Genomic DNA, 27,743 nt, shown 5'->3' on the forward strand with positions numbered 1-27,743 from the left:
AAGAAAAATTCCTGAGGAAATCAGCATCAGGTCGTGCATGCGAATAGCTGTTACCATTTCTGTGCTCTTCACAAGCCGTTTTCTGATGGTATTGCTAGCAGTTGGACTCCTGAGGCTGCAGAGAATCGGACGCAGAGCATGGGGGAGATGAGGTCATTTTATGCCATGGGATCTTCTGAGGGCTGGATCTCTGCAGAAGCGGGAGTCAGTCGCTCTGTTTCTGATCCTGTATGTTGTGTTTGTCTTCCGCTGGCTGTGGTTTGTTTGCTCCTTGCTTGCGCAAGTGAGCTGAAGGGAACTAGACTGCCAAAGGAATACAGTCCCCAAATCTCCCGCAATAGTCCTGATAGCTCTCTTTGCCTTGCAGCCCTTTCTCCGTCGATCCCTCCGTCGGGACTCTTGGGATTGGTGATGCCATGCAAGTGACAGTGGAGTTTCACCCACTGAAGACGGGGCACCATTCCAGGTCCTTGGTAGTTCACTACGACACAGGTAAGTGCTGGGCGCTGCGTGGTGCACGCTCTCTGCGTCCTTCAAAGCAGAGCCCTTTCTAAGCAGAATAATGTTAAGTTTGCTTTGTGGGCAACTTCTAAAAGCTTTTCTTCCAAAAGCTCTGCATGTTTCAGTGCTTAGAAGTGAACAGATAAGGGGCAGAGGCTGAGCCTGTCCTTGTTCTGTATGTCCTGTGCACTGGTCCCTCGCTGGGGGACCCTGGTGTCAGCATGGTGTTCTGCACCAAGCACCTTCTCGTGACAGTCTTCCACCATCATTCCCCGTTGTCCCAGCCACCTCAATTCCCTGTCCAGGTGTACCTGCCCTGCCCCAGCTTTACCTTGGATAAAAGTGAAGAGTAGTTGGTGTTGAGGGGGTTGTTAAAGTAGATCCCCTTGAATGGGAATGAGATTTTGGAATGCTGTTTTTCTGGGAGTTGCTGAGTGGAGGAGGTAGGAACCTCGACTCTCCATTGCAGCATGCGTATGCACGCATGAAGTTTTAGTCCATGACAACTCTATGTTTGAAGCGTAATGTGGGGAACACATGTCTCTGTCAGACTCTCTCCAGTGCCTGCTGTCTCTTACACACCTCTGTCCCATGTACTGCTTCTCCATCGTCTTGCCACAGACCTTTTTTTCCATGTTGCCCTCTACCCATCTACAGCCCATGCTTCCCAACATCAGGACTAAAGTAGCCAGGAGTTGAGGGCTCTTGGGATTTGGCAGGAAGTGCTCAGTGCCTCCCGAGATAGATGTAAAATGTATGCTAGGGTACGAGAAGCCAAGATCAGGCCACAGAAATACCGTCAGCTTTGTAAGTCACTTTAAGAGTAAGTGGGGAGAACTCAAGAAAAAGGTGCGACATGTTAAAATGCTTCTGTCGGCCTTGGTTCAGCAGAGGTATCTCGTGATGCTGAACTAGACGCTTTCTCTGTTGCGTGTATGCATTTGGTGTGCGTTTTCTCTTGCTTGAAAGAGAGGTTTGTTTTGTCCCTATTCCTGACTGTTGGTCCTGGGGAGCATGATATCCTAATCCAGGTGATAGTGTGATGCTTTAGCCCAGCAGTGAACATTTTAGTTGTCTCGAGTTTGTAGGAGTTACAAAAATGCTCCTTTATCTTCCAAATGCTCTTTGTGGCTTTATGAGTTGTCACAGCTTTGTTCAATATTTGTCAGTTAATGACATATTCCCAGAGAATGGTTTATGCTCACTCTGAGAAGCTCATGGGATGGGTAGCGCTTTCTTGAAAGAACTACTGAAATTTCGGGTAGAGAAGCACCAAAAAGTGCCTCATTTGTATGCATCTAGAGAATCTATAGGATAAAATTCCAAGGGCTAGATCTTTCTTTGATTCTTGTTCTTAATGAAAGAGAGTACTGGAAAAGTACTACTTTTTCCCTGGAAAAGTACTAGTACTTTTGTGTAATTTCTGACTAATAAGATTATTTCAGGCCCTCAGGTTCCTGTTTTGTGACAAATCATGACAAGTCTTTCCTTATTCACATTTCCCAGGCCATTCGTGGCTTTACAAACCTCTCCCATTTATCTCCCATACGGATTCCTCAACCGAGAAATCTGTTCAGTCTTCATATAGAAGCTGCTCCATACTTTTAATCGTAGTTTCTGCCCTTCTCTATTAATTTCAAATGCTTCAGCTAGTTTTTTTGAGATCAGAACTATACCCAATACTTCAAGACCCACGTGGCCATGGGTTTAGACAGTGAGGTGACAGTTTTCATGGTGTTTATTTTGTAGTAGTTTGTCTTGATCGTTGTGGAGGATTAGCTTGTGTTTCCATAAACCTGAGTTGTGCATGCTCGAAGCACTGTGCCTGTCTCCCATTTCTTGGGTCCTGGCTCATCTGCTTGCCAACGTATGCCGAGGATTCAGCGCAGGGGAAAGGTAATGCTTATAAAGCATGGCCGTCTCTGTAACTCTTCTGAAGTTCAGTTATTTTTATATGCTAAATTGTCCATTCTAGGAGGCAGATTGTCCAGTCCTTGGAAACATTGCTGGTGTTCTCCCAGCGTAACTCAGCTCTGGCCACAAATCCCTGCCACTCCAGACTGCCTTAAGAGCAAAGAAATGGAGGATTGTACAGGCATGAAGGCTGAATTCTCCATGTGCAGACATGAATGACTGACCGTAGAGATCTACTGTTTTAAGGGCGAGTCTTGCCTCATTCCCCAACCCGGCTCCCAGAATGAATGTGATTCTGCTGCGTTGCCTGGCTTAGGATTTAAGGAGTCCGTCCAGCTCTCCCCTTGTGGTGTTGCATGGCAGCCTTTTAAAGGCAGGTGCATCCACTGGCTGCCTTGCTGTAAGCCCTGCAGTGAGGAGAAGGCTGTGCCTTTGCAGAGGGATGCCCTCCAGGCCATGGCCGGGTTGCTGCGCTTGTCAGTTGGGGCTGGCTCGGAGGCTTTAAGCACCACTCCCTAGAAATGCCATTTCTGGAGAGCATGTCTGATGTTTGCTGTTTGCATCTCACCTGGGAAACACTCACCCACAACAGGAAGAGTGGGCTTGGTAGTGATGTTTGAGCTCGGTTGACTCCCAGGAGTTTGTTGGTTGGGAAGAATGAAGGTTTGAAAGCTCTGGGAATGAGGGAGCCTTTGGTGGGAGTCTGTTCTGGAGGGTGCGATGCTGGCAGGTACCCCAGCAAGACTCCAGCCATTAATCAGTTGATGTGCACAGGCAAGGCTCTCTCCTCTTCAGCTTGTTCTGAGGTGGAAAGCAAAGATGTCCTCGCTCTGGTCGTTGAATAGCTTGGGAATATGCAGCGTAGACTTGCACCCTCAGGCATAAGCAACAGGATCCAGGCTGAAGAAATGGGCTTGCAGGACTGTAATGGGCGGTCTGGTGTGGACCGTGCCCTACCAGTCTCATTTTGACATATCTTCACAAACAGCAAGTTGAGGGTACTGCTTCTACAACACAGTGAAGTTCTCTTCTGCGTGCCATCCTGCGGTGGGCTGTCCCTTCACTTGTTCCTCTGAACCTCCCTTTTCTGCCCACATGCCCCCAGGCATCTTTGCTTGCCAGCAACAAGGGATCCTCAGGAGAGACCAACCACTGGTGGTGTGCCTGCAGGAGACCCTGGTCAAGCTATGACTGTGGTGGGACTCCTCAGAGTCACCTGAATGACTTTGATGCAGAATTCCCCATGACCTGGGTGGGATGGCAACCCAAAGGCCACCTGGGCACGTCTGAAAAATCTCACTGTAAATGCTGTCACCTTGGGGATAAACCTCTACAAACACACCCAGAAATAAGGTGGTTTAGATGGTGTCCAGGACATCCTTGTGCTGTACACAGGCAGCTCTCAGGATGAGATAAATGTGCTGATCCGTGGAACTGCTAATACAGCTAAAAGCTGTAACGGTTTCTTCTGTTACGTGTGGTTTGCTCTCTTCCTGGTACTTCCATCAGCAAGTGAGGTGAGCAAAGACTGCCCTTTGCTTTGTTGCAGGTGAAGATATTCACACGAGCCTTTATGGAGCAGCTGGAGATGTCAACATCAGGCTAGACAGGAACTCCTTGGCAGTTGAGAAGACTTACCTCTCGCTGTCAAACCACGGATCCGTGGTCATCCACAATCGGAGTGAAATCATAGCCCACTTCCAGTGGAAGGCTTTTGCTACACAGGAAGAGGAGGATCAGCGGAAGCTGAGGTGCGTTTGAAAGATTCGCTTCCATAAGATACGCTGCCCAAGGGTAAAACTGACGTGTGGGCTCAGGGGTGTTGGTGCTTTTGAATGGTTTAGGACAAGTAAACCATCCCCAGCATCAGGGTGCGTGTCACTGAGTTTCAGGGTACTGGAGCTCAGCACTTCCCATTCCAGTTCCACCCGTACCCCAGCTGAGGAAGATGTTTTGGAGAGGAAAGGTTGGTTGCAATGACTGGATAGCAAATTGGTGGTTTGTGGGAGCACAAAGCACTGAGGTCCAGACATCCCTGGGCTACAGAGGGTCCATGAGGCTGAGGAAAGTGTCAGCACTCGTTACCTGGGACGTAATGTAGCTGCAGATACCATAACTATTATGATAGTCACTGCAGTTTTTTCCCCTCCAGCTTTGATAAGGTGGCAGGCTCCTTTTCCAGCGATGTGCAGGGTAGGGTGAAAGTTGAGGCCACCCTGCTGTAGGGTGTTAATTGCCTCACGCTGCCCTGGTTTCCAGCACAAGGAGCTATTTGTGCCCTTCCTTTGAGGCTGGGGAGAGTTTGGAGGTGGAGGGTTCTGCAGGGAAGGTAGGGCAGCACAGGACCTGGAAGTGCATTTGGGCTTCAGCCACCCATGTCTTCATGGTGGTGAGAGATGGGTCAGGCTCTTGAAAGTGTGTCTTTGCTCAAGCTTTGAAATTCCCATTTCAGGCAGCAGAGAAACACTTGCAGCCCGGGGGGGTGAATTGGAAATGACACTTCAAAGCTTGGGTGATTTAGGGAATCCTTGTGTGACTTTTCAGACTTGGATGGATGTAGGTATATAGGAGTTAGTCTGAACCCATAGCTGATCAGGAAACTGCCTTAAAGTGGAGCACTTTCTGAGGGCCTCTGAGCAAATAAAGTGCAACGTAATTAGGTCAGAAATGCCTTGAAGGCCAAAACTAGTTTTCCACTGTTCTCTCTTTTTAATGACACAGTGTGTGACTTCTGTGCAAGCTCAGTGTGTTGAAAGGAAACCTCCTGACCTTCTCTTGGTACTTCCCTGGCCCATTCCTTGACCATCTCTTCCCAGCTGCCTGTCTCAGCCTGGACCCTGAGTGTTCCTCTTTCCCCTCAGAAGCAACCAGGTTTCCCCACAGTAGACTTCAACCGGATTTTTTTTTTCTTTTTTTCCAATTACATTTGATCTCGTGCCAGTTTGTGTCTTAGAGTCTGAGCAGGAGGTTTTGTTCTTCCTTACTTGGAAGTCTTAGGGATGGTCATAGCTCTAAGGCCACTGTCCTGCTGTCAGAGAAGCAGGGATCCCCTGGTGGAAGGCAGTATAGGGAACTGGGAGCAGGCGTTGTTTGCTTATCCCCGCGGGTCCAAAAAGGAAGGAAAAAGAGTGATGCTCGTAACCTGCAGCTGAACCCCAGGTGCTTCTCCCCTTGCCAGTGAAGCCCTGCAGTGGGTGCTCCTTGATCTTTATCTGCCTCCCCCGAGCAGCTCTATGGTGGGAAAAGGCAGTTGAGGTTGGTGGATTCTCCATCAGTTGTGGCAGTGGCTTTGAGCCAGGAGGCTCTCTTGAGGGCTGCTAGCTTTCCAAAACCTCTTCTTAACTTGTGAGTGTGGAGTAAAACTACCTGCCACGCCAGGGAGCAACAAGTGATCATCTGATCCATTTGGGACCCCATGGCTCGGGGTCAGCCCCTTGCTGAGCTGCTGCTGGTGCTGCTGTTCCTCCCCGAGTGCGTTGCTGCCCCTGCACTTACCCGGCAGTCTCTGCAAATACGTTGCTTATTGAATTATCTGTTTGGTTTGTCTCTCCCCGTGGCCGCAGGCTGTGTCGCAGGCTGCAGAGGCAGGAAGAGGACAAGACGGATTGCTTCCTCAAGGAGTGCATGGTGGACCCCACTCTCCGAGAACGCCTTTCCCTTCTCTCCCGCACCTTCCGGAACCAGAGGGCAAAGGTGCAAGGAGACTCCATGCTTTTCTCCGATGATGTCTTCACCATTGAGCCGATGGTAAGCTGTAGCTGAGAACCTCCCCTCCTCCTCCTCCTGCTCCTCCCTGAATGAGGTCACTTGGCAGATCCCTGCATCAGCTGCCTTGACATGCCGAGAGAAAAGGTCAGGTTTCTAGTGAGGCTGGGAGAGCTTGTTACAAAAACCACTTCTGAACTGCGGGCTCCTGACAGGCAGTGAGAGCCTGCCTAAAGCTGAGCTACTGCAAGGGCTATAAATAAGTGTTCTTAGAGTGCTCAGAGGTATTGATTATTATATGTAAGGGCACACCTGACGCATACTGTATGGGCAGTAACAAAGGGTATTAGAGCATTGTCAGTTCACATATTGACCTGAAGAATGAAACGGTCCTGTGTGGAAAGGAGGCCAAATTCAGCCCAAGTTTAGTCATGGAAACACCAATCCCTTTGTATAAGCTGGACTTACACCATGTCTGAATCTCCCTTCCAATGGCATCTGTGAGCCTGGACACAAGACTGGCAGGTTTTTTTTGAGTTGTATGGCACATAGGTACAGAAAAACCTTTGCTTTTCTGTTTCTGCAAGCAAAACCCCATGCCCTTCAATCAACCAGAGCTCTGATTCTGAGTATTTGCATGGTCTGAGACGAAGAACGCCTGCTGTCTGAGCAGTGCAAAATCCCTTCTCATCTTGGAGTGAACCCTAGAATAAGCCCAACCTCTTCTTTTTTTAAAATAGGTGAAACTAATTTTTTTTTTTTAACCAAGGAAGGGGATCGTGTTCTCTTCTTGGTTACTCCTTTAGCCCATCGAAGGCTGAGAGCCAGCAATGCCAGCACAACTGCAGTTTCACACCACTGTAGCTGACAGCAGCATGGTGTGACCAAGAGACTGTGTCAGAGCAGTAGGAGTATTGTAGAGTGGGAGCTGATGAGCTGAGCCTGAAGGGCATCATACGATGCATTAGAGTTGATTTTGGAGTGTGTCCCAGGGCTCCTGCTTCGTTACAGTTGGAGTATGACTCCAGAACTAGCTCAACCCCGCCTTGAGCTCCTGAAGTGCATTAAGGTGAGGTGCAGAAGTCTGGCTGCCCACAGTACTGCGTGCTGGTACTCCATGTAATGATGTACAGACGTGAAGTGTAGCTAGGTCCCTTTTCCTTAGACTGGCTGGTACCTCTGAAGAAATCCTGCTTGATTCGCTGGAATTTGTTTGCCAGTTGGGTTGCTTCGTTGTAGCCCTAATTTAACAAAATGCCTCTCCCGGGTGCCAGTAAAGGTAAGGGACTTGGGACAGTTTTTTGCAACCGCTTCCAGACTCTTTTATAAATGTTGTTGGCAAGTGTTGCTTGCTCCTTGCTCTTCACTGATGCTCTAAATATAGGCTACAGGGCTGTGCTTGAAAACAAGACATGTAACGTTTAAAGATAAATGGTTTTCTGTCCGCTTCTGTTTTAGGAGGGAGATGTCTGGCCAAATTCTTCGGCTGAAATCAAGGTGATCTTTAAACCCCGAGAAGCCAGAGTGTATCAACAAGCGGTCTACTGTGAAATCTCAGGTACAGCTCCTTTCTTCTGCTTCTGTTACCCATGGTGAAGGTGAGGCACAAATAGTCTTCCAGCCCCCTCGGTTCTTATGTAGTTGCTGGGAAGGGTGGGTGGTCAGCAGGTCAGGGCTGGCACATGCCCGCTGTCCCTGCGGTTTCCAGGTGATCTCCTGTCCAAGGCCAGCCCTCGCGATGCCTGGCTACAAGCTTGGATCACTGATCCCAGACCAACCAAGGCAGTGAAGGGATAAGCTTTCATGCCATGGGTTTGCCAGCATTTGCTCTGCTGCAAGGTGCCTGGAAAGGCCAAAGAATGACACAGCAGAACAGCTTTCGTGGACGAGCACTAAGCCCCTATAGACCATATACTTCCAAGATGAATCTTTATTACACGGATGCATCATCAGACGCCTGAGGCAGCAGGAGCTGAGTTACAAATGTGCTCCCAGATCCTGGATCACCTCCCGCTCCCCAGATGCTGTCAGACCTCAGGTGACTGAGCCCCGCTGAGTGCGGGGTGTCTGTGAAAAGACCACTTCTGGCCAGCCTGTGCTTCTCTCCCTGTGTGGGAATTGTCACCTCGTGGCTCGGCGTCTATGGTGCATACGGGTAGCGTTGCACAGGCCTTGCTGTACTGAGCAGGGTGAACGTCCTCCCTGGGAATCGGAATCCGAGCAGTCCGCTAGACAAGCTTTATGCCCATCCTGTCTTACGGAAGTGCTGTCAAGTCTTCTTCTGGGAGCGGTTACTGTTGATGTGCGTATGGCCGTTAGCAGGGAGCTTCGCCTTGCTTGGGCTCGTACTTCTCGGCTCCTGTGCTGTTGTCTCTGATTGCATCAGTATAGATGGCAGATTTTTATCTTCAGTTCTGTTTTGTGAGCTTTGTGCCTTCACTGCATGGATTTCAAAGCTCATCTAAGTGTGTGGGAAGAAATTCAGAGATCGTGTTTTAAACTCAGCATCCCGTTTTCAGGGTGCAAACTGATCACTAAATTAGAAACCAGCCCAAGGGCATATGTCCTGAGGGAGGAGAAGGGTCCCGTATCTTCTCCCTGGAGCATCTAGAGCTGGTCCCATCCATCGTGGAGTCAGGGACTAGCATTGAGGCAGGCTGGAAAATCCAGGGCAACAGAGGGAATTACTGTACTGAAATGGCAATCTCTCCCCAGGCCGAGAGGCCAGGCTGCCCCTGTGCATCAAAGGTGAAGGCATAGGGCCCCGGCTCCGCTTCAACTTTGACCAGCTGGACATCGGGAAGGTTTTCATTGGATCAGCCCACAGCTATGAGGTGAGCAGGAGGGGTTCGCAGGGGTTGGGCTGGATCCTCACGGCTCCCGGGGCAACGCTGAGCCTCGTGGACCTGGGGGATTCCTGGCAACTGAGGCAGTTGTGAGCAGGGAATATTTGACATACTAGTCAAGTTTGGGGGGTTTCACAGAATCTGGATACTTTTGGTGGGGTCTGAAAGGTGTATGTTTTCGTGAAGCCCTAGTCCCTGCTTTTTGGCAACGTCCATTTGAGATCAGCTGGGAGGCTTCATGCAAAAAAACCCCCCTTGACACATGAAAGCAGCACTGGGTCAAAAAGAGAAGTATTCAGAGGCTTTTGTTTCAGCCCTAGATGCAAAGCACCTTTGTACTCTGGCTCTTAAAAAGCAGCTGGAACAAATTTACTGTGTTTGAACTCAAGTCCCTTGCAAAGAGTTTTCAGTTAAGTGCATCCTACCGATTCCTGGGAGTCAGAGGAAAGCCGTCCAGCCTCCTGGCTCAGAGCTGTCCCTAGGAAAGAAATTGGGAGTGCTTCCCCTCGCTGACGAGCCCCTCACCACGCTTCGGGCTTGGTGCACCTCTGGCTCTATGAAGAGCAAAGCATTTCTGGAAATGAAGCAAAGGCACTTTCTATATATTTGCCTCCCCCCAATGATGTCAAGTCTTCTGCAAAAAAAAAAGATAGAGCAAGTGAAAGAGGTAGAAGACGAGGCAATACATCATGCCAGACACTTTCAAAACCTTGACTGTGGCAGGGAAGGACACATTAAGGTGTTTTCTTACGGAAATATTGTGTGCTCAGTGCATTTTTAATGCTGATACTTTATTGATTCTCTCTCTATCAATTTATGATTTTCATTACTTGAGAAAATGTGATGAAGTAGATGAAGCTGTTAGTGCTTTGCTAAGCAGCTAGACTGGAGGTAAACCTCAGCTCAGCGTCGGATCCCTAAGTGCAATTTGTAACGAAGGTGTAAAACACACAAGAGGCGAGAGTAGTGTTCAAGTTACCATTGTGGACTTTGAATACATGCATATTTTCAGCAGCAGCTGCAAAGTTGAAAAACAAAGGATGTTTCTATGCTTCTGTCTCAGTTTTTCTGACAGGTTTTGCAAGGACAAAAATTAGGGAAAAGAAATTCAAAGCAGATAGCTAAGTCCACGGAGATGGCAGGATTTCACCCTGCAGCAATCAGAAACTTTACAGCTTTGCTTTGGGTAGGTTTGTTGGTGATTGACAGCGTGCCGGTACTCACAGGCAGATGTGGGCATTTCTCGCCCAACATGAAAAGAGCTGAATTTCAACAAACGCTGCAGGATTGTGTTACTTGTTCGAGGCAGTAGATCTCTCGAGCATTCAACAAAATATGGTTTGGTTCTAAATTTGCAGTTTATTCCAGTAATGGTAAAATCTTGGATGGTGGCTGTGAATATTTAGGAAAGAGAACTTCTTTGGAATAGATGGAGCTGCTATGCACCTCACGCTCATTCTTTCCTGACATGTCTGTTGGAGCAAAGACTAAGAAAGTATCACCTTAAAGAAGAAAGAAGAGAAACCTAACTTCTATACAGTAGCAGAGTTGGGGAGTGCTTCTGAAGTTGGTTATAGTGCTAGCCTGAGGGGTCTTCTACATGCAGTGAACTTGTTGGCTGCAATGGAAGCTGCCCATGTTCTGCCCTTGGCAGGACCAGGCTCATCAGGAGCAGAAGCAGTTGTGTGATGATCCACTAGTAACTGCCCTTCATTGCCCTTAGGGACGGGTCTGAATCAACTCGCTGATGCTGAGCAGGTCCTCTGCACTGCAAGTCAGAGTGGACTGCTCTGTATCAGTAGAGTAAACCCAGCGTGACTCTGTTTAGATGAAGTTATCACTGCTTTGCATGTAAAAACCCAAAGGCAGAACTTGTCCTGTTGCATATTCTTTGGCTTCTGCCAAGCAGCAGCACACGGCATCTTCTGTCTTTTTACAGATGTTACTTGTTTAATGGGAGAACAAGTCAGCCTTGTGTAAGAAAGGAAGATTCCTTATGTATTTCCATTTTGCTTTCTTGCTGCTGCAGGCGGTCCTGTTTAACAAAGGAGCCATCGATGCTTTCTTCCGGTTGGTCCCTCCAGCTACAGCTCTGGGCTCCTGCTTCACCTTTCTGCCCCGGGAGGGCACCATTTTGCCGGACGGGCTCCAGGTCATCCGGATCTCCTTCAGTTCCACCATCCTGGGGCAGTTCACAGAAGAATTCAAGTTCAGTGTGAATGGATCCCCTGAGCCTGTGACCTTGACTATCAGGTGAGGAGGGTTATAGGAGCTTGGTGGGCACATCTGTAGCTCTCTCTGGGTAATCAGCTCCCCCCTACCTCATTTGATGATGGAGCAGAGAAAAAAGGGGTTGTCTAAGGTCTTTGTCTTGGCTCAGATCCTAGCACCCCCCACTAAGAGCCAAGACTTTTTAACCTTGACTCCAGTTTGAACCTTGCAATTGCAGCAGCCAAGAAAGTGTAATTGTCTACGAGAGGAAATCATAGAATGGTTTGGGTTGGAAGGGACCTTTAAAGGTCATCTAGTCCAACCCCCCTGCAGTGAGCAGGGACATCTTCAAGTAGACCAGGTTGTTCAGAGCCCCGTCCAGCCTGACCTTGAATGTTTCCATCTACCACCTCTCTGGGCAACCTGTGCCAGTGCCTCACCACCCTCATTGTAAAATATTTCTTCCTTCTATCTAGTCTAAATCTACCCTCTTTCGGTTTAAAGCCATTACCCCTTGTCCTATTGCTACAGGCCCTGCTAAAAAGTCTGTCCCCGTCTTTCTTATAAGCCCCCTTTAAGTATTGAAAGGCCGCAAGAAGGTCTCCCTGGAGCCTTCTCTTCTCCAGGCTGACCAACCCCAACTCTCTCAGCCTTTCTTCATAGGAGAGGTGTTGCATCGCTCTGATAGTTTTCGTGTCCCTCCTCTGGACCTGCCTCAACAGGTCCGTGTCTTTCCTGTGCTGAGGACTCCAGAGCTGGACCCAGTCCTGCAGGTGGGGTCTCACCAGAGCCGAGTAGAGGGGCAGAATCACCTCCCTTGAGCTGCTGGCCACCTGTGACCATGCCTCCTCTGCTCTCAATACGCAGTTTAACTTTCAAAGTCTTGGGTTCCTCTGGGAAGCAGCTTTGCCTTCATGGTTGAGCCAGGGTGGCTCTGTGACTTTCTAGGACACTGTTTGCCCAGAATTTGGCAGCAGCAGATTCCTTTTGTGACCCTTTGACATCTCTGTGTGAGGACCCTGGGGCTTTAAGTGACTGCCCGTGCTGGAAAAAAGTTTGACTGGAGGCCGTACGGGAAAGGTGTGGAGATGCCTGCTGCCCTGTCCCGGTACCCAGGAGCTGAAGTGACTCCTTGCTACAGGTAGCTCATTCCCCCTTGGGCCATGGCAGACAGTGTGATGGTATCAGCTTTGGGCAGTAGATGGTCTGGGATGTCCCCCTGAACACCCAGCAGGGCCAAGAGGGCTTTGGAGAGGGGCCAGCCTGGGTGATTCTGCAGCCAGAAGCAGTGTTTTTAAAATCCTCTGTTAACATTCCATACAAAATGGGTAGCAGCAGCATCAACATCATCTCTCATGCTAATGCATTGGGACAAGCTGTCCTCCCGGCTCTTGTGCAGTGAGTGCTACGGTACCTCCTTTCTGCAGCCAGAAACGTGCTGATGCAGGAGACAGGAAGCTCTGCAGCAAGTACTGTCACAAGGACTCGGGCATCATCCCCTGGGCTGGTGCCATTGCAAAAGAGAATCCTGACCGAGCAAGAGGGGAGAAGAGGGGAAAAAAAAGCTGATGAAAGGAGAGGCAAAGCTCATTTCTCAGGACCACAGCAGCATGCGAACTTGTCCCAGCAAGTCTTAACCACGAGCTGGTGGGATCATGTGGTGTAGGCAGGGGAGCTGATGCTGGGTGCTCTGGAGCTTTGGGGCTGGTTGAAGTGGTCCTTTTTTCCCCACTGGTGCCCTGGCTGCCAGTGCCCAGCATGTCCTCCCCTTCTCTGTGGCCGCTCTGCCCTGTTCTGCCAGCACGGCCCTGAGCTCGGTGCAGACCTTATGTCTCAGTGAAAGAGGATTGCTGGTCCTTTTTTATTTATTTCTTCCCCATCCTTGTATTCCTCCTTTCTAGGTGGTGGCTCCTATGCAGCCCATCTGAGGGTACCCCAGCATGCCCACCTGCTCCGGTACAGCTGTCCCTCAGCAGTAATTCCCATTGCAGTCCACTCTGCTCTGAGATGTCATCTGCCTCCTTGATTTCTGCCTTGCCTTAGTTTCAAGGATCCCTATTCAGTCCTTATCTCTCATTCTCCAGCCCCGCAGCTCAAGCTGTTTGTTTTCAAGGCCTTTGAGATGTCCACCCACCAGGTGAAGCTGAGCCTCCCTTGTCGGGAAGTTTGAAGCACTGGATTTAGTCCTCCATGGAGAAAAACTCCCAGCTCTTTTGAATGGAGGCGAGCTGGCTGGTGGGAGACTGGGCTGCAAAGGAAGGAAGGAATGGGGATGAGTGTTGAAGCGGTTCCTCTCCCACCTTGTGTTATCCTTCGTGCTCTGCAAGGACCCTGATCTCCCTTCACAAGTGCATTATTTAATGCTACTGTAAAACACGGTAGTTGCCAAAACCACTGCCTTTTCCCCCATTTTTTTGCGAGCTGTACTGTTATCAGCTGTGGTGCACAGGGCTCCGGGTTGGCTCCTTGCTCAAGCCTTCTGGGCAGTCATTCAGGTTTAACTTCCCTGAGCACAGATACGGCGCACTCAGCAGAAATGGCAGTCATTTCTCCGCTTGCCTGGCAAGGCTCATCCTTGGCAGTTTCCCAGTGTGATCCCCAGTCATGGTTGGTTTGGAGGTAGTTTTCCATCGTCTCGTGGCAAGTGCTGTGGCAGAAAGCACGCCTGCTCCCTTTGCTGTGTCCAAAGCAAGGTGTTAGGGCTTGGGCAGTTAGGTCTGGTTATGTGAGGTCCTTGGAGAGGGAACTTCATCATCATCATCAGGGATTTGCTCCCTGACTTAGTCTCAGGAGCTGCTTCAGCTCCAAGAATCGAGAATTAGTATTGGATTGCAACTCCTGAAAGTCAGTTTTTGAGTGCTTTTTAACTATGCAATCAGAAGATGCCCAAACCATAGGTGATTCTTCTTGGGAAGGAACCCAACCTTACAAGGTCCTGAATGCTTGTTTCTTTGGTGTTTAGAAAGGGATGCTGGAAATGGGACACCACGGATGAACGCAGGTCCCTCCTGCGGGATGCTTGAGTCTGGTCATGTGCCAAACAGAGTCAGTGGCAGTCCTGTGACTAAAACTAGAAGGCAGCGTTCACTGTGGTCCTTGATTTTTAACTAAGAGGCAGAGCTGGCATTGATTGGCATCAACCATGAAATAAATTAATGGCTGTTGTGCAGCTCCAAGTGCTGATTTCAGGGGATTTTGGTGAGTTTTGGAGTTTGGAGCCTGGCTGCTGAATTTAAGGACAGGTGAGGAGGTGTGGTGGGTTCAGGACACCCGTGTTCGGTGGTTGGAGACGTGTGTTGCTCTTGGATGTGTCAGCTGGTGCACTGGTGACAAGCTGATCCTTTTCCCCAAGATTCAGCTGTCCGCTGTGTAGAACTGTTGCTGCTCTTGTGTCAGTGGGTGTCTGGGAGCTCCCCTGGCATCATGCCTCCAAATCCTGCATGCCTCATGATTGCATGGGTCAAGATGATCTGAGGACAAGATGTTCATATACTCCATGGGAACACCAGTTCCAGCAAAGAAATACCAAAGCAGAGAACCTGCAGCTGGCAAAGCTAGTACAATGGGTCCACTTTTGCGTGGAGACCTCTGTGTCAGCACGTTACAGATGGGGAAACTGAGGCACGGAGCCATCACTTGTTCAGGGTCCTTCATCAGGCCAGCAGCAACTTGGGGGCATACCCTGCCTGACATGGTGCCCTAAGGCACATCAGCAGCTCTCAGCTGCTGACCACTTTGCTTTGGCTGTCTCCTGTCCACATGGATGCTGTGCTGAGCAGAAAGGCGACGGGTTGATTTGAAACCCGCTGTGGTTCTGAGACCAGCTTTTATCCCTCCGAGCAGTAACGAAAGCCGAACACTTTGCATTTCTCTTTAACCAAACCAATGCCTCCTCTGCCTGTCTTTGTCCTCACAGGGGCTGTGTCATCGGACCAACTTTTCATTTCAACGTACCTTCCCTCCGCTTTGGTGACGTCTCCTTCGGTGAGTGTTCCCTGGGCTTGGAGCATAGGTTGAGAGGTCTGTGCATCACCAAAACAGAGCACCTGAACAGAAGAGCACCTGTCACTTGTGTTCCTCCATAGCAGCCTTTGAGGTGTTAAAACCAGGGCTGCTGGTGGCTTAGGCAGTGTTGTGCCATCATGAGGTCAGATAGGACCAAAGGAACAGAAAGTCAGTGTTTTCTGGTGTCCCTCATAGTCTGTTCAGCCCCAAGCTCCTAATGCTTGGCAGCAGAATGGCTGTGAAAGTCCTTGTGCCAGAAGGGCCCAGGGGATGGGACTGCAGGAGAAGGGAGTTGAAGCCACATGCTAGCCTGTAGCTGCTCTGGGTGAATGTGCGTGTTGCAAGGGGAGGACACCATTTCCCCCACCTGACCTTCAGTGTGAGCTGTTGATTAGTGCTGTGAGGGCACCTCATTCTCACCTCCCAGGTAATATGCCCAAGCAATAGCTCGGCATCGGGCACTGATGTCCTCTGAGATCTGGGCTCCTTCTCCTTCCCTGCCAAAAGCCCAGGTCTGCTGATGGAGCCAGTGGCTGAGCGTCCAGAGCATCTCCATTAAAGTGCAGATTCTCGTTCTCCACCTCCGTCTCACAAAAGGCTTTGTACTGAGATGTTCTAAAGTTGAATTGTGAAATCAATTGTGATTGAAGGGCCATTATCATTCTGCACCCAGGATGCCTCTGTGTTTTCATGCTGCTCATGGACTTTCTAAGAAAACTCATTACCTTTCCTGAGCTGCTTCCTCCCCTCCCTACATCACCACTCTGCCATTTCTTTATTTCCTTTTGAAGAAATAAAACCAGAAACACAGCAGGCAGAAATATGGTTATGTAATAGGAGCTTCATCCTACTTAATCTGATTTCGTTAATAAGGCCTTTTGAGCTGAAGGCAGCTACTGTATTTTTGCTTCTTTTAGCTCTGCTGCTGACTGTTGTCTGCATCTGGAGACTTCGGTCTCCTTTGGGACTGTGAAGTCTGTGTTTGTCCTTTCTGTGTGTCTCCTGCCTCCCTGCTGGAGTAGTTGCTGGAGGTGGGCAGTGGTCACTGTCGATGGGCATGGATGAACTACCTGCTGTGTCTGCAGTTGGTTTTCCTCCCCACCTGTATTCAAGTAACGCTTGGTAAGCAGGCCATGGGAGATGTCTCCTCACAGAGCTGGCCGTCCAAGGCAGATGTCCACTCCAGAGCAGGTTGTGGGCTGATGTCCTGTCTCTGCAGCACATCCCCACCAGGTGTGGTTGTATCACTGCTTTTCCATTATGGAAAGCAAGTATCAAAGGTAAAGTGATGTAAACCCTTGCGGGCAGTAACCAAAGCCAGTGTGCAGCATGGATGTGATGTCCCCGTTTGTTAGGTAAGGTGAGACACGGTTCCTGCTAATTTCTAAGCAAGCATCAGGCTTGCCTCCTGTGAAGTGGGCTGCAGGTTGTCACGAGCTGAGTCTGATTGCCCCCAAACAGGAGATGCCTTGAGGATGCTGCCTAGAGAAACTGCATTAGAGTGCTTTGCATCGTGCTGTAGTAGCCAATTGCATCCATCCTTTCTTTTACTGGAGCTTCTCCTCGATGACAATACACTGCTTTTATATATTGAAAACTGTGGGAGTGTTCGTGGAGTTAACAGGGAATGTTACGGACTGAATTTTCAGAAAAAATGGTCTGTCTGGATGTACGCTCATAAGCGAGAAATAACTGATGCTGGTTTTGGGGCATGTGAGAGCGCTCCTCAGGTAAAGAGAGACAAAATTCTGGTGTTCGGCATCGCTAAGAGTGGGCATTGCCAAGGAAACAATCTCTGTGATCAGCATAAAAGAGAGCTTAAGTGACGATGAATTCCTTGCTTAGCTTCTCAACTAGCTGTGGTTCAGATTGAGAAGAGCTAAACTCCAGGCACAGTTTTATCCTAACAGGATATTCACACCAGGACTCAGGGGGATAACTGGGGTGTAAATTCATATTTGTGTCATTTCCTAGGCTTTCCTTGCACCTTGTCGTGTCGCCTCACTAACACCTCCTTGGTGCCCATGACCTTCAACCTTCGCATTCCTGGGGACGGCTCGGGAGAGCCCAGTGTTACCAGTTTTGTTCCTTTGTCGGACAACACTCACTCATACTGGAGAAGGGGAGCCCAAGGTCTTGTGAAGCCAACCGAATTTACCATCACGCCGTGCAGAGGGACCATCCGCTCCCAGGGGGTCGTGGATATCCAGGTATGGGAAGAGTCCGGCCATACGTGCTTCAGCAGGTGGAGCTGAAGCTTCACTGATGCATGAGAGGGCTTTAGTGCTGCCAGCATAACGCGAGTAAGATATATGCATTAGTGTTAGGCTTTTGTTGGCTGGGTTACTCTGGGACGTTTCAGAAGGAGCACCGTTTTGTTTCCAAAATCCTGAGCGGAAGGTCTTGTACCGTATAGTCAGGTACAGAAGCCACTCCTGTGTTTTTGAGAGCTGCTTAGAGCGATCTCTTGGATTTACAGTGGGCAGAGGAAGGATGAGGACAGAAGGTGGCTGTTAAAAAGAGAGATGTCATTGGATAAAGCAGTTTGCCTTTCTTCCCAGTCTAATTTCTCCTGTCCTTTTGAGCAGGAGGAGCTGTATTCACTGCAGCGATCCCCAAGGGGGACTGCAAAAGCTCTGGCAGCCGTGAACTGCACAGCATCTGCTGGGCCACGTTTTGCTCTCAGCTTCCCCCTGTAAAGCTGAACTCATTCTGTTCAAGTCAGCAGATTTCCTCTGGATTTATGCTATTCTAGTCGAGATTACAAACTGGTCCCTTAATTTTAATACAGTGGTGAGTAGAGCATTAGTCTAATTGTGCTTTAATTTAGCTTGCATATACCCTGATAACTGCACGGTGTATTTAACAGAGCAGATCTTGTCAGAAGACTTTTATTACTCGCAGAGCCTGTGCTCTGTACATGGACCAGCAGAAGAATTAGGGCAAAATCCTCCCTTTCCTTACTGTGGAAGGAGAACCGGAGGACACCACACATGGACGATGGCTTTTGGGAGCGATGAAGTATTTGATGGTCTTCTCTTCCGCCAGGTCACCCTGTGTTCCAACACCGTGAAGAGATACGAGCTGGCACTGGTGGTGGACGTGGACGGCGTTGGCAAGGAGGTGTTGGCATTGCCTCTCACAGCCAGGTATCACCGCTTCCCTTGCAGCTCATCGTCTCTCCTCGTGCACCCCCCACCAGCACACTGCCTTGAACGCGGTTTTCTGGCTCCATCTCCAAATGAGAAGCGTTGCTTAATGAGCTAGTTCTACCCAGCTAGCTAGGAGAACAGCAGTGCTTTGAAAGCAGCCCTCGTTGAGAAGCACCTGTGCTCAACGGACAGGCATGGGGCTGAGCCTTTTTCTAAAGGGAACAGTAATTATATTCATGTTTGGCCTGGCTTTTGGTGCTTGAGGTGTAAGAAATTTCCAAAGGGCTGCCTCTCCTTCTTCCTGCAAGTGGTGGACTTGTGCTGGGTTGCAACCAAAATGCAACATTCATTTGGGACACAGTGATCAGCCTGCTGAAAGCTGGTGTCTGGTTCAGTTAACGAAGGCATGTGCAAATGGGGAAGGGGCTTGTGTCAGGATTGGTGAGGGGAAGTAGAGGCAAGATCTTAGGACGGGGAAAATAGTCCTTGATGTGGAAGGTGAGCTCAGGTTTCTCTGCTTTCCTCTGGTCCTTCTGAGACGTACTGTTCTCAGATGTAAGCCAAAAGCTGTTCTTGCTGCAGCCAGATTCGATGCTGTTGTGCTGCAGTGGGTGTCAGTTGAATTGCAAGAGGCAGAGTCTTCCAGTCAGTGCCTGGGCTGCAATTCCGTAAAAGAAGTGCAAATGGGAGCAGACAGTGTATGGACCCGTGAGGGTCAAGGAGCAAGGTGGCTACAGAAGTGGGGAAGGGGTGACCAGCCACTGCGTGAGGCAGGTGGTGGCTTGTGCCCTCTGCTGCTGGGGTAAATGGCTGAGTTTTCAGGCAGGGCAAGAGAGGTATGGGAGAGGAGGGAGTAATTTTTACTGAGATTGTGGGGTCTTGTGTTCCCTGAGGCTTGGTGAGCCCTGGTCATGGGTGGGAAGGCTCCCCTGGAGCTCATGCCTTGCTGGGAGCGTCAGGAGGGTGCAAGGTGTCTTTGCAAGCCTCCTGGGGCAAAGGTGCCCATCAGACAGCTCTGGGACAGGGCACAGTGCTCTGCCTGGGCACTTGGCAGCCTCTACAATGCTGAGACTCAGGGTTTGCTCCTCCTTTACAAGAGGTTGTTGTATAAAAAGAAATTAAAGGCAATTTATTGCTGTAGGGGTCTTAAACGTCCATTTGACAGTGACACGTGTTATGCGTCATTTCATGCTATTTGGGGAGTAAACAAATTCTACGTTCTCTCAGTATCTCCAATTCCCTTTTCGTCATCTCTTTGCCTAGATGCGTCGTTCCTCGGCTGCGAGTGCTCAACCCGGTCATGACATTTGGACGGTGCTTTCTAAAGTACCCGTATCGGCAGATGCTGACGCTTGAGAACGACAGCAATCTCCCAGGCTGCTACACAGTTCTTCCTCAGGTTTGGCATCGCATCCACCTCCTTTCCTCAAATGTTGTCAAGGGGTATATTAGGAAAAAAGGAGTTTTGGAGAAGACCTTGCTGGTTCATATTCAAACCTAAAGGTTTGCTGAGAACAGGAACCTACCTGAATAGAAACTTTAGAAAGCAGTTAAATAGGAACCTGCCTGAATATAAACTTTAGGAAGCAGTTCATAGTCTAGTCTTTGGGGTGCTTTCCCGTAGGAGAACTTAGAAGGTCATGAAAGGCTGCTGCAAGGAGGCTGCCAGCACAGGAGCGGGTGTTTGTGCCTGCAGCAGCTCTCGGACCCCCTCAAGATGCTAAGCCCATACTAGTCTTGCATCTGTTTTTGTGCCTTTCTCCTTTCTCCTAGGGATTTTTAAAAATGTGTGTGAATTGTCATTGTGGCAGATGTCAAGGAGTTCAGAGTGACCTTTGAGGAAGCTTTAAAGTTGGTTTTGATTCTGTGCCTTATAGGAACACAAGAAGGATGCTCCTGTGTGGTACTCCAGCCCCACGCCATGCGGGATTATCCAGCCTCGCAGCTTGGTGGAGGTCCCGGTTACACTGGAAGCCCAGGTGACGGGAGAGCAGGACACAGTGGCTCGTGTCGCGGTGTTTGGGAGCGAAGGATCCCCGCTGGTGAGTGCTAGGGGAGATGTGTGCCTTTGTGCGACTCATCTTGGTGGGGCATAAAGTGTACAGGGATTCTTCCTGGGAAAACATGAACTTGTAATATATGGCTGGCGTGGACAAGGAAAGAAGGGATCCGTGGCATAAGCAATGGCTCATGCCCAGAGAAGAGGAAGGATGGTATTCTCTTAGGTGGTAATCTAAGTGTCTGACACAGCATTTCATTATGGATATGTGAGATGGGATAACAAGCCCAGTCTAAAATGCAGCACGATCCCTGCCTCTCCTACTCTGCTGTATTATTAGATGAGCAGCAACCGCTGCTTCATTAGGACTTTTGCTCAGGAGCTCACAGGGACCTCCCTGAATCCTGCTAAAGCAAGCACGTAAGAAAACATGCTGAAGTGATGTTTTGTGCAAAGCTGGATTTAAGCTTTTCTGAAGTCAGGCCCATCATGTTTGAGAAATATCCATCAAATCTCTTTGCCAAAACTCCCAGCCAAAGACACGTGAGTCTCCACACCATTTGCATACACAACAGCAGCAGCGACAACAAAATGTAGTCGAGAGAACATTGTATGTAGTGTCCTGGCTTCATCTAGCTGAAATCTAGATGAAATTTAGTTACACTTTAAATGAAAATGATACTAACTTTTGAAGCTTTTGAGAACTTTTGAACTTTTGAGAGGGTAGTGAAACATTGGAATAGGCTGCCCAGGGAGGTGGTAGAGTCACCCTCCCTGGAGGTATTCAAGGAGCGTGTGGATGTGGCATTGTGGGATGTAGCTTGATGGACATGGTGCTGTGTGGTGTTGGGTGGGTTGGTTTTTGGTGTGTTGTGCCTTGTTGTTGTTGTGTGGTGGTTGGCTTGCCTTTTTTTTTTTTTTTTTTTTTTCCCAGGTTGGACTTGATGATCTTACAGGTCTTTTCCAACCGTAGTGATTCTGTAAATATAAGGCATGCTTCCCTTCAAAAGAAGGGTTTCCCCCCACTAGAATTTATGTCTGTTATTCATATAATACCAGGAATACACACAAGCACAAATCAGAGGCAAGTAACTTGCATGATCTGTACTCTGAAGAGCCTGCTTTGCTTCTGACTTGTGCTGGTTGTCACAGGTGTCGCTTTGGGAGTGTTAACGAAGTTAGTCTCCAAGTGGGGCTGTGCAGCAGCAGAAGTCAGGGAGGGTGCTTTGGGGCAAGACTGAGCAGGAAAAGGGGTGGGAGCAGGCACAGGGTACAGGGAAGAGAGCTAACAGTGTGGAGGAGGTGTGAAAAAGCAAGCGTGGGAAACTGGGTTTCTTTACCCCCTGATACCGGGAGCTTGTGGCTTTCAGATGGGATGGCTCCAGATCCCACACGTGCTCCAGGCCTTCTGTTTCAGTCTTACCACACTGGAAATTTCAAACCACCCTAATTATCCCTCAGTCTCGGAGTACCTTTAGAGCTGTCTAATCTTTTTAAACTTTCCCTGTTCTTCTTGATCTTTCCTACCTGCTTCCTGGAGCAGAAGATCCATTTAGTGAGCGTTGGAGAAGGACCAGTTGTCTCCGTGCACCCGAGTAAAATAAATTTTGGCCGTATCCAAGTTTTACAAGATGCTTCCCAAACTCTCCGCCTCTGCAATCAGACTGTCATCCCTGCATCCTTCTGGGCAGAGATGGTAAGTATCTGTGGGGCTCTTTTCCAGCAAAAATGGTCCATAGCAGCCTGTGACTTGACCTTTCTATGCAACATTTCCATATCGCTCCCTGAGGGAGAAAGGGAGATATTCCATCACAACGTGGCAAGAGGAGCCTGGCTCTGGGGGCAGTTTTCTCTGGGGAACCCCTCAGTAAAATAGAAAGTTTGCGTAGATGTTTGAGCAGAAATGAGTCTGGATCACTTTTACAAGTTGTCCCTTTGTTTTGTGGAAGGTATTTAGCTCTGAGAGTCATGCTTTTGGAGCTCTAGGCGATGAAGGGAACCCTGTGGCCCTTTGCTCCTGAAAGGGCATGGGTTTCCCTGTGGTTTCCCTGTTCCCTCTGCATCTGCTTTGCCTCAACCTCCAGCTGACGACAGAGACTAGGGTGTGAGGTCTGTCCTCCAACTGCTGGTGGTGAGGCGAGTTTCACACTTATAGGGGGTCACCCCAGCTGGATTGTTGCCCAAAAATATGCTTGTAAGGGTGGTGTAGTGACGGAGTCTGTAGACTCCGTAGGGTTGCAGAGCATCTCTGGAGACTAGCTGCAGAAGAAGGTTATTTAATTCATGGAGGCTGCCTAGTGTGACAAGCTGCGTAGCAGGAGGAGAGCTTGGCTGCTTCCCTGGCAGGGGGAGCGGGGCTGATGCAGGCGGGAAGGGCTCTGGTGCTGAGGCTGGGTGGGATGTGCTCCCCACTGGAGGGGGGATGGAGGCAGGAAAACAGGGTTTGGAGGGGGTTTGTGCTTCTCTGTGCTAGGTGGGTTGAAGTTCTGGGGCTGGTTAACCCAGGCTGAATTTCCCTCTTGCTGCTTTTGCAGCTTGTTCGCTCCAGTTTCTGTGCCCAGGAGCATAAACATAACCTCAAAGTGGGGGATTCCCAGGGCAGCTTTCTTTGGCTCCACAAGGAAAATCTGCTTTCCATCTCTGCAGAGAGCAAGCCACCTCGGATGGGTGGTACTGGTGTATAAATGATGGGGTTTGCATGCTTGTACCCAAGACTGACCTGCAGAGCTCCGTTTAGGTCCTGCCATCGGGGTGTGATGCCTTCCCTCCCTCCCCTGGGCAGCTTGCAGTGCACCCAGGGAGCTTGCAGGGGTGTATCTGCCTCTCCATTGCCTCAGTGCCCTAACTTATGGGACTGGGCAATAAATCCCATCCTGCTTCCCAGCGATCTCTGCAAATATTGTGCTAATCAATAACTCGAACTGTAATATGAGGTGGTTCAGGGATGGTTTCTTTCCCTGCAGCAAAGATGGCCTCTGCTGTTCCATAGCCCCTCTGCTGACTCCCCAGCATGGAGTTACCCCATGGTGAGCATCTCAGCTTCTCAGGATAGCTGCTGCTATCCTGGAGATGTTCGAGGAGGCAGGTGCTGGGAACCTGCTGGATCAGCCGTTTCAGCAAGGGCTCTTCAGACCCTTCAGGACGGTGATGCTGAGCCTGCCTGATGGGAGCAGCACCGTGGCAGGCGAGGTGTGCTCGAGCTACTCCCTTGCCCTCAGCAGCTGCCTACTTTGGTGCTGTTTTGTTGCCTCGGTTGAAGTTTTGCCCTTTGCTGCTGCCTGGCAGTTTATTGATGGGAAAAAGAGGGGACTGAATAATTTTGGAGATAAAATTTGAGGTGCAGTCGGGTGTCAGGGTGACCTGCACATGTAGCTCTGAGAGCAGAACTGGCTCCGGCCGTCCCTTAGCCTAGCTGGTGGGTGACCTGGGCATCCTTCATTCATTTGCGCCCCTGAACCCAAGTCTTGTGTTCTCGAAGATGCCAAAGCTGCTGCTTTGATTTCCTGCTTGGAGATTGCTGCAGGACAGCGAGCTAGGATTTCCCTGTTTCCCGTTTGATGGCTAATCTCAAAACCCTGGCTCTTTGCAGTTAGGCTTCTGGATCACGGTCCCCACTCGAAAGAAAGAGCTCTTGATTGAAATTTTCAGAGCAGTGTTGGATCGGCAATATTACAGCATGCTGACTGGCAGCTCAACAACCTGAATGAGATTAGATTAAGGGGCAGCAACAGGGCAAATAAAAGGCTGGTGTCTTGTTCAAAACAGAAAAGGAAAATGCTGTAATGCAGATGGCCATGGTGGTATCCTTAACCACCACATGCAAATTGCTGTTCCTGTCAAGTCGAGCTTTCTTCTTGCTTTATGGGAGAAAAGAGCATTATCTGAGCAAGCTGAGATGTTTTTTGTGGATAACTTCACTTTGGGATAGAGACTTAAGGAATCACCTGGAGTACTCCTCATCATGCACAGGCTTCCCCGTGCCCCTCTTGTGTCTGTCGGACGAGTTGCGGGGAGCAGCACTGAGCATCTCTGCCACCAGAAGGAAGGAAATAAAAAACCCCTCCAAAGTTGTGCCTTGAGATGGGACTTTTTGGGTTTGTAGTGGAGTGTAGGGACTTCATACCCTAGTCCTTGGTTGGCTTATCCCTGCTTGCCGGGGTAGCTGCAGGGCTGTGACCCTTGGGGCCAGCGTGTTATCCCGTGCTCATCCACTGAATCCTGTGTCTGTCTGACGTACCTTTCTTTGTCAGATTGCTTTCCCAGCTGCCAGGCAGCCCTGTTAGAGCATCCTGTGGATCCCGCAAGGGGAGGATTTGCCTTTTTTGTGGTAAAAAAGACTGGAGGAATAGGTCAACATGAAGGAGCTGCTGCAGCTTAGCTGGGGGCTGATGCGACCTGCTGAAAAAAGTGGCCGTTTCTCCTCCTTGCTGTCGCTGTCATCGTCTTTTCCTGTTTCCCTAAGTATCTGATTTTTGCTGTATTGACAAGTGCAAAAGAGTTGTATTGATTAATGGAAGCGTTTGCTTTCCCTGCAGAAAGGCAGAGAGAAAAAAGCATCTTTCTTTGATCATTTCCTACTTGTTTGTTGTCACTCTGTCTCCTCAGGCATCTTTTATTTGGCTACCAAGAATGACATGTCTCAGCATCACAGAAGGCAGCTGCGTATCACACCTGTGAGATCAGGAAGGAAAAGACAAGGCCTAGGGTGCAATTTTTGTTCATCAGCGGCAGCTTTCTTCTGCCTGCATAACCACCATGCTGGGTCTGTTATGTGCTACCGCAGGGAGGCAAACAGTGTTTTCCTGGTGCCTTGTAATGAGGGAGGAGAGAGGAAAGCTTTCTTGGGACTTCCCCTTGTAGTGACGGTGCTCTGTTTCCTAATTTTGGGTTCCTGTCTCCTTTGACGGGATCCTTGACCTCCCTAATCCAGAGCCCTGTGCTCCTGATGGAGCTCACTGCCGCGTGGTCTCCAGCAGCGGTCATCCAGCCAGATGTGTTGTCGTCTTCAGGAGAGCACCTGGGGAGCAGATCCCCTTCCACCTTCCCAGGGATGAGCTGCCCTCAGATTCAACTGGAGCTGATGTTGCAGAAGAGACCATGTTTTGTTTATTTAAAAAAAAAAAAAAAGAAGCTGCACCTGTTTATCTTCTCACTGGGATTCCCTAGAGAGAATCAAGTGATTTTCAGGCAGCATATAAAGAGTTTTGGTCAAACTCAGTGTAAGCAAGGAGAGAACATGCAGTTCCCATTCCCATATTTGCTTCTCTCCTCATTTAGTGCAGGTTTTGTTTCATTTCCTGATTTCATTGCATATTATCTCAAGCTTTTGATGACATTCCCTTTATTAAAGAAATGGTCATATGGAGAGACAGCAAAACAGGGAGATAAACTTCAAAACAGTGCCGATAAAGGGATGCTGTTTTAGTGATTCTGTTTTTTGTTCTGGCTGATGTGCGATTTTGTTGTTATCTGAGCGAATTACGCAGGCTGCGGGGAGGGAAGGCTTTGAAGAGCCTGGAACTGAGTTTATTAGTTTTGCCAGTGCCTGGAATAATTTTGATGCCTTTGGCATGGTCCATCCTGGGATGCAGGCATGCAGACCTGACGTGCAGTCAGCCTAAGGAGTTTTCATAGCTGGGGCACCTCCCCACGCTGCCGGGACCCTGAATGCTCAGCAAGTTACTGCTTCCCTGTCCTCCCGCTAGTCTTACCCTCGTTAGCAGAGGTCATTTGGGGGGGGTTATTTAAAATGCTTTCCATGACTTTGAAGTGCTGCTTGGTTTTCTGGTGTTCTTCTCCCTTGGGCTGGCTGGTGTCCTGTTAGAGCTCAGTGCCACCAGGCTGACAGATGGAAACTCAAGCTGACTTCACCTGGATCAGGCACTTGGATCATGTCAGGCCTGCAAGCTCATCCTTGCTTTTCATTAAAAAAAGAAGAAAAAAGCCTTTTCTCTTAGAATACTGCGGTGTTTTGGGTGAGTAGTGCCTGTCGTCCCAAACACAGCACTGAACTGTGGGGTGCGTGTGCCACTAACACCGTGATGGACACTTTGAAGCCGTACATCTACATCCCAGTGCATTTCATGCTGGCCGGGGAACATTGCATGCGTTTCTCTTTGTCCGCTGCAAGCTTGCTCCCTGCAACTGTGGTTTTAAATGGACCGGGGGTCCAGCCCCCTCATTGCCCCATCTGTAGCGCAAGGTGCATGAGAAACCAGAGGAGGAGAATGCTTGGGAAGCCCGGGCCATGCCCACAGGGCATGTCTTGCCCTTTCTTTCTGCTTAGTTCTTTACTGCCCTGCTGTAAACACTTAGAGCTGAATGTTTCAAAGCCAAGGACAGTGGGACACCTCGCTGCAGCTGGTGATCAGTGGGGACCGAGTGCTTCAGTCCTTCAGGGGCTGTTGAGAAGCACTGCCTAACTCTTGGGAGAGACGACTTTGGTGTTGGGGTTTTGATCAACCAGTTTTGCAGAGTTATTCTTCAGGCTCTCAGCAGTATCCCCCAGGCACGTGGCTGCCACGGTGGGATTTGAGCAGTCCTGGCTTCCTCTGGCCTTGAGCCTTCATGCAAACCCAGCCACCATTGTTGGGAAGCCAGGAGAGAGAAAGTAGCTTCCCTTGGTGCGCACTCCAAAAGAGAGACCAAAAGAGGAGGGGGAATAACCTTCTCCTGAGGATGAGCATCTCTTGGGTTGGGCAAAACGGGGTTAATGAAGTGAGTCTGTTAAAGGAGGGTAAACTACAGGTTGTATAAGCTCCTGCAGAGTTGCTGTTTGCAGACACCGTAGCTTAGATTTAGGGAAATGAAGCCTTTCTGGTTTTTATCCTCGTATCTTTAGTCCTTCCTTTTCCTGCACCCCTCAAGAGACCAGGGTCCATGGTTTCCATGCTAAGTTAGTGTTTGGCTTGTCTTGCAGGCTGGCAAACGCTCGCGCTGGAGGATTGAACCCAGTAAAGGAGTGATCCCCCCCGAGACGGAGGTGTCTGTGACCATCATCGCAAACTTGGACGACACGGAGAAATTCAGGGACGAGGTGAACCTGTTCATAGAGAACAGCCGTTCCTATGTCATCCCCGTCCGGGCTGTCGGCATTGGCACCACCATTGTCACCGACAAACCCTTTGGTCCGGAGCTCAACTTGGGACGCCACTTCAGGTAGGCTACCTCTCAGTTCCCGCTTCTGCCGTGGGCTCAGCCAGGAGGAGTTTTGCTGTAGTCCTTCAGGCTAGTTCTCCTTCCGTGCTCAAGGTCCTGGCTCCGTTTCACTGAAGCCACAGGAATTCCTTTAGAAGCATTTTGTGGCCATTTAAAAGATGTTAGATGCCCTCAAAAGCCACCAAAATGGACACCAGTTGCTAAATTGTCACTGAATTGCCCTTACTTATAATACCTTTATTTCCTCACTTT

At 49.5% G+C, this 27,743-nt stretch overlaps 1 pseudogene; it reads left to right on the forward strand.

Annotated features, from left to right (window-relative positions):
* The window catches only part of LOC132317446 (hydrocephalus-inducing protein homolog), a 75,267-nt pseudogene that overhangs the window by 16,365 nt on the left and 31,159 nt on the right, over positions 1–27,743 (forward strand).

The sequence above is a fragment of the Gavia stellata genome, chromosome 8 (assembly GCF_030936135.1).
Source record: "Gavia stellata isolate bGavSte3 chromosome 8, bGavSte3.hap2, whole genome shotgun sequence".
NCBI lineage: Eukaryota > Metazoa > Chordata > Aves > Gaviiformes > Gaviidae > Gavia > Gavia stellata.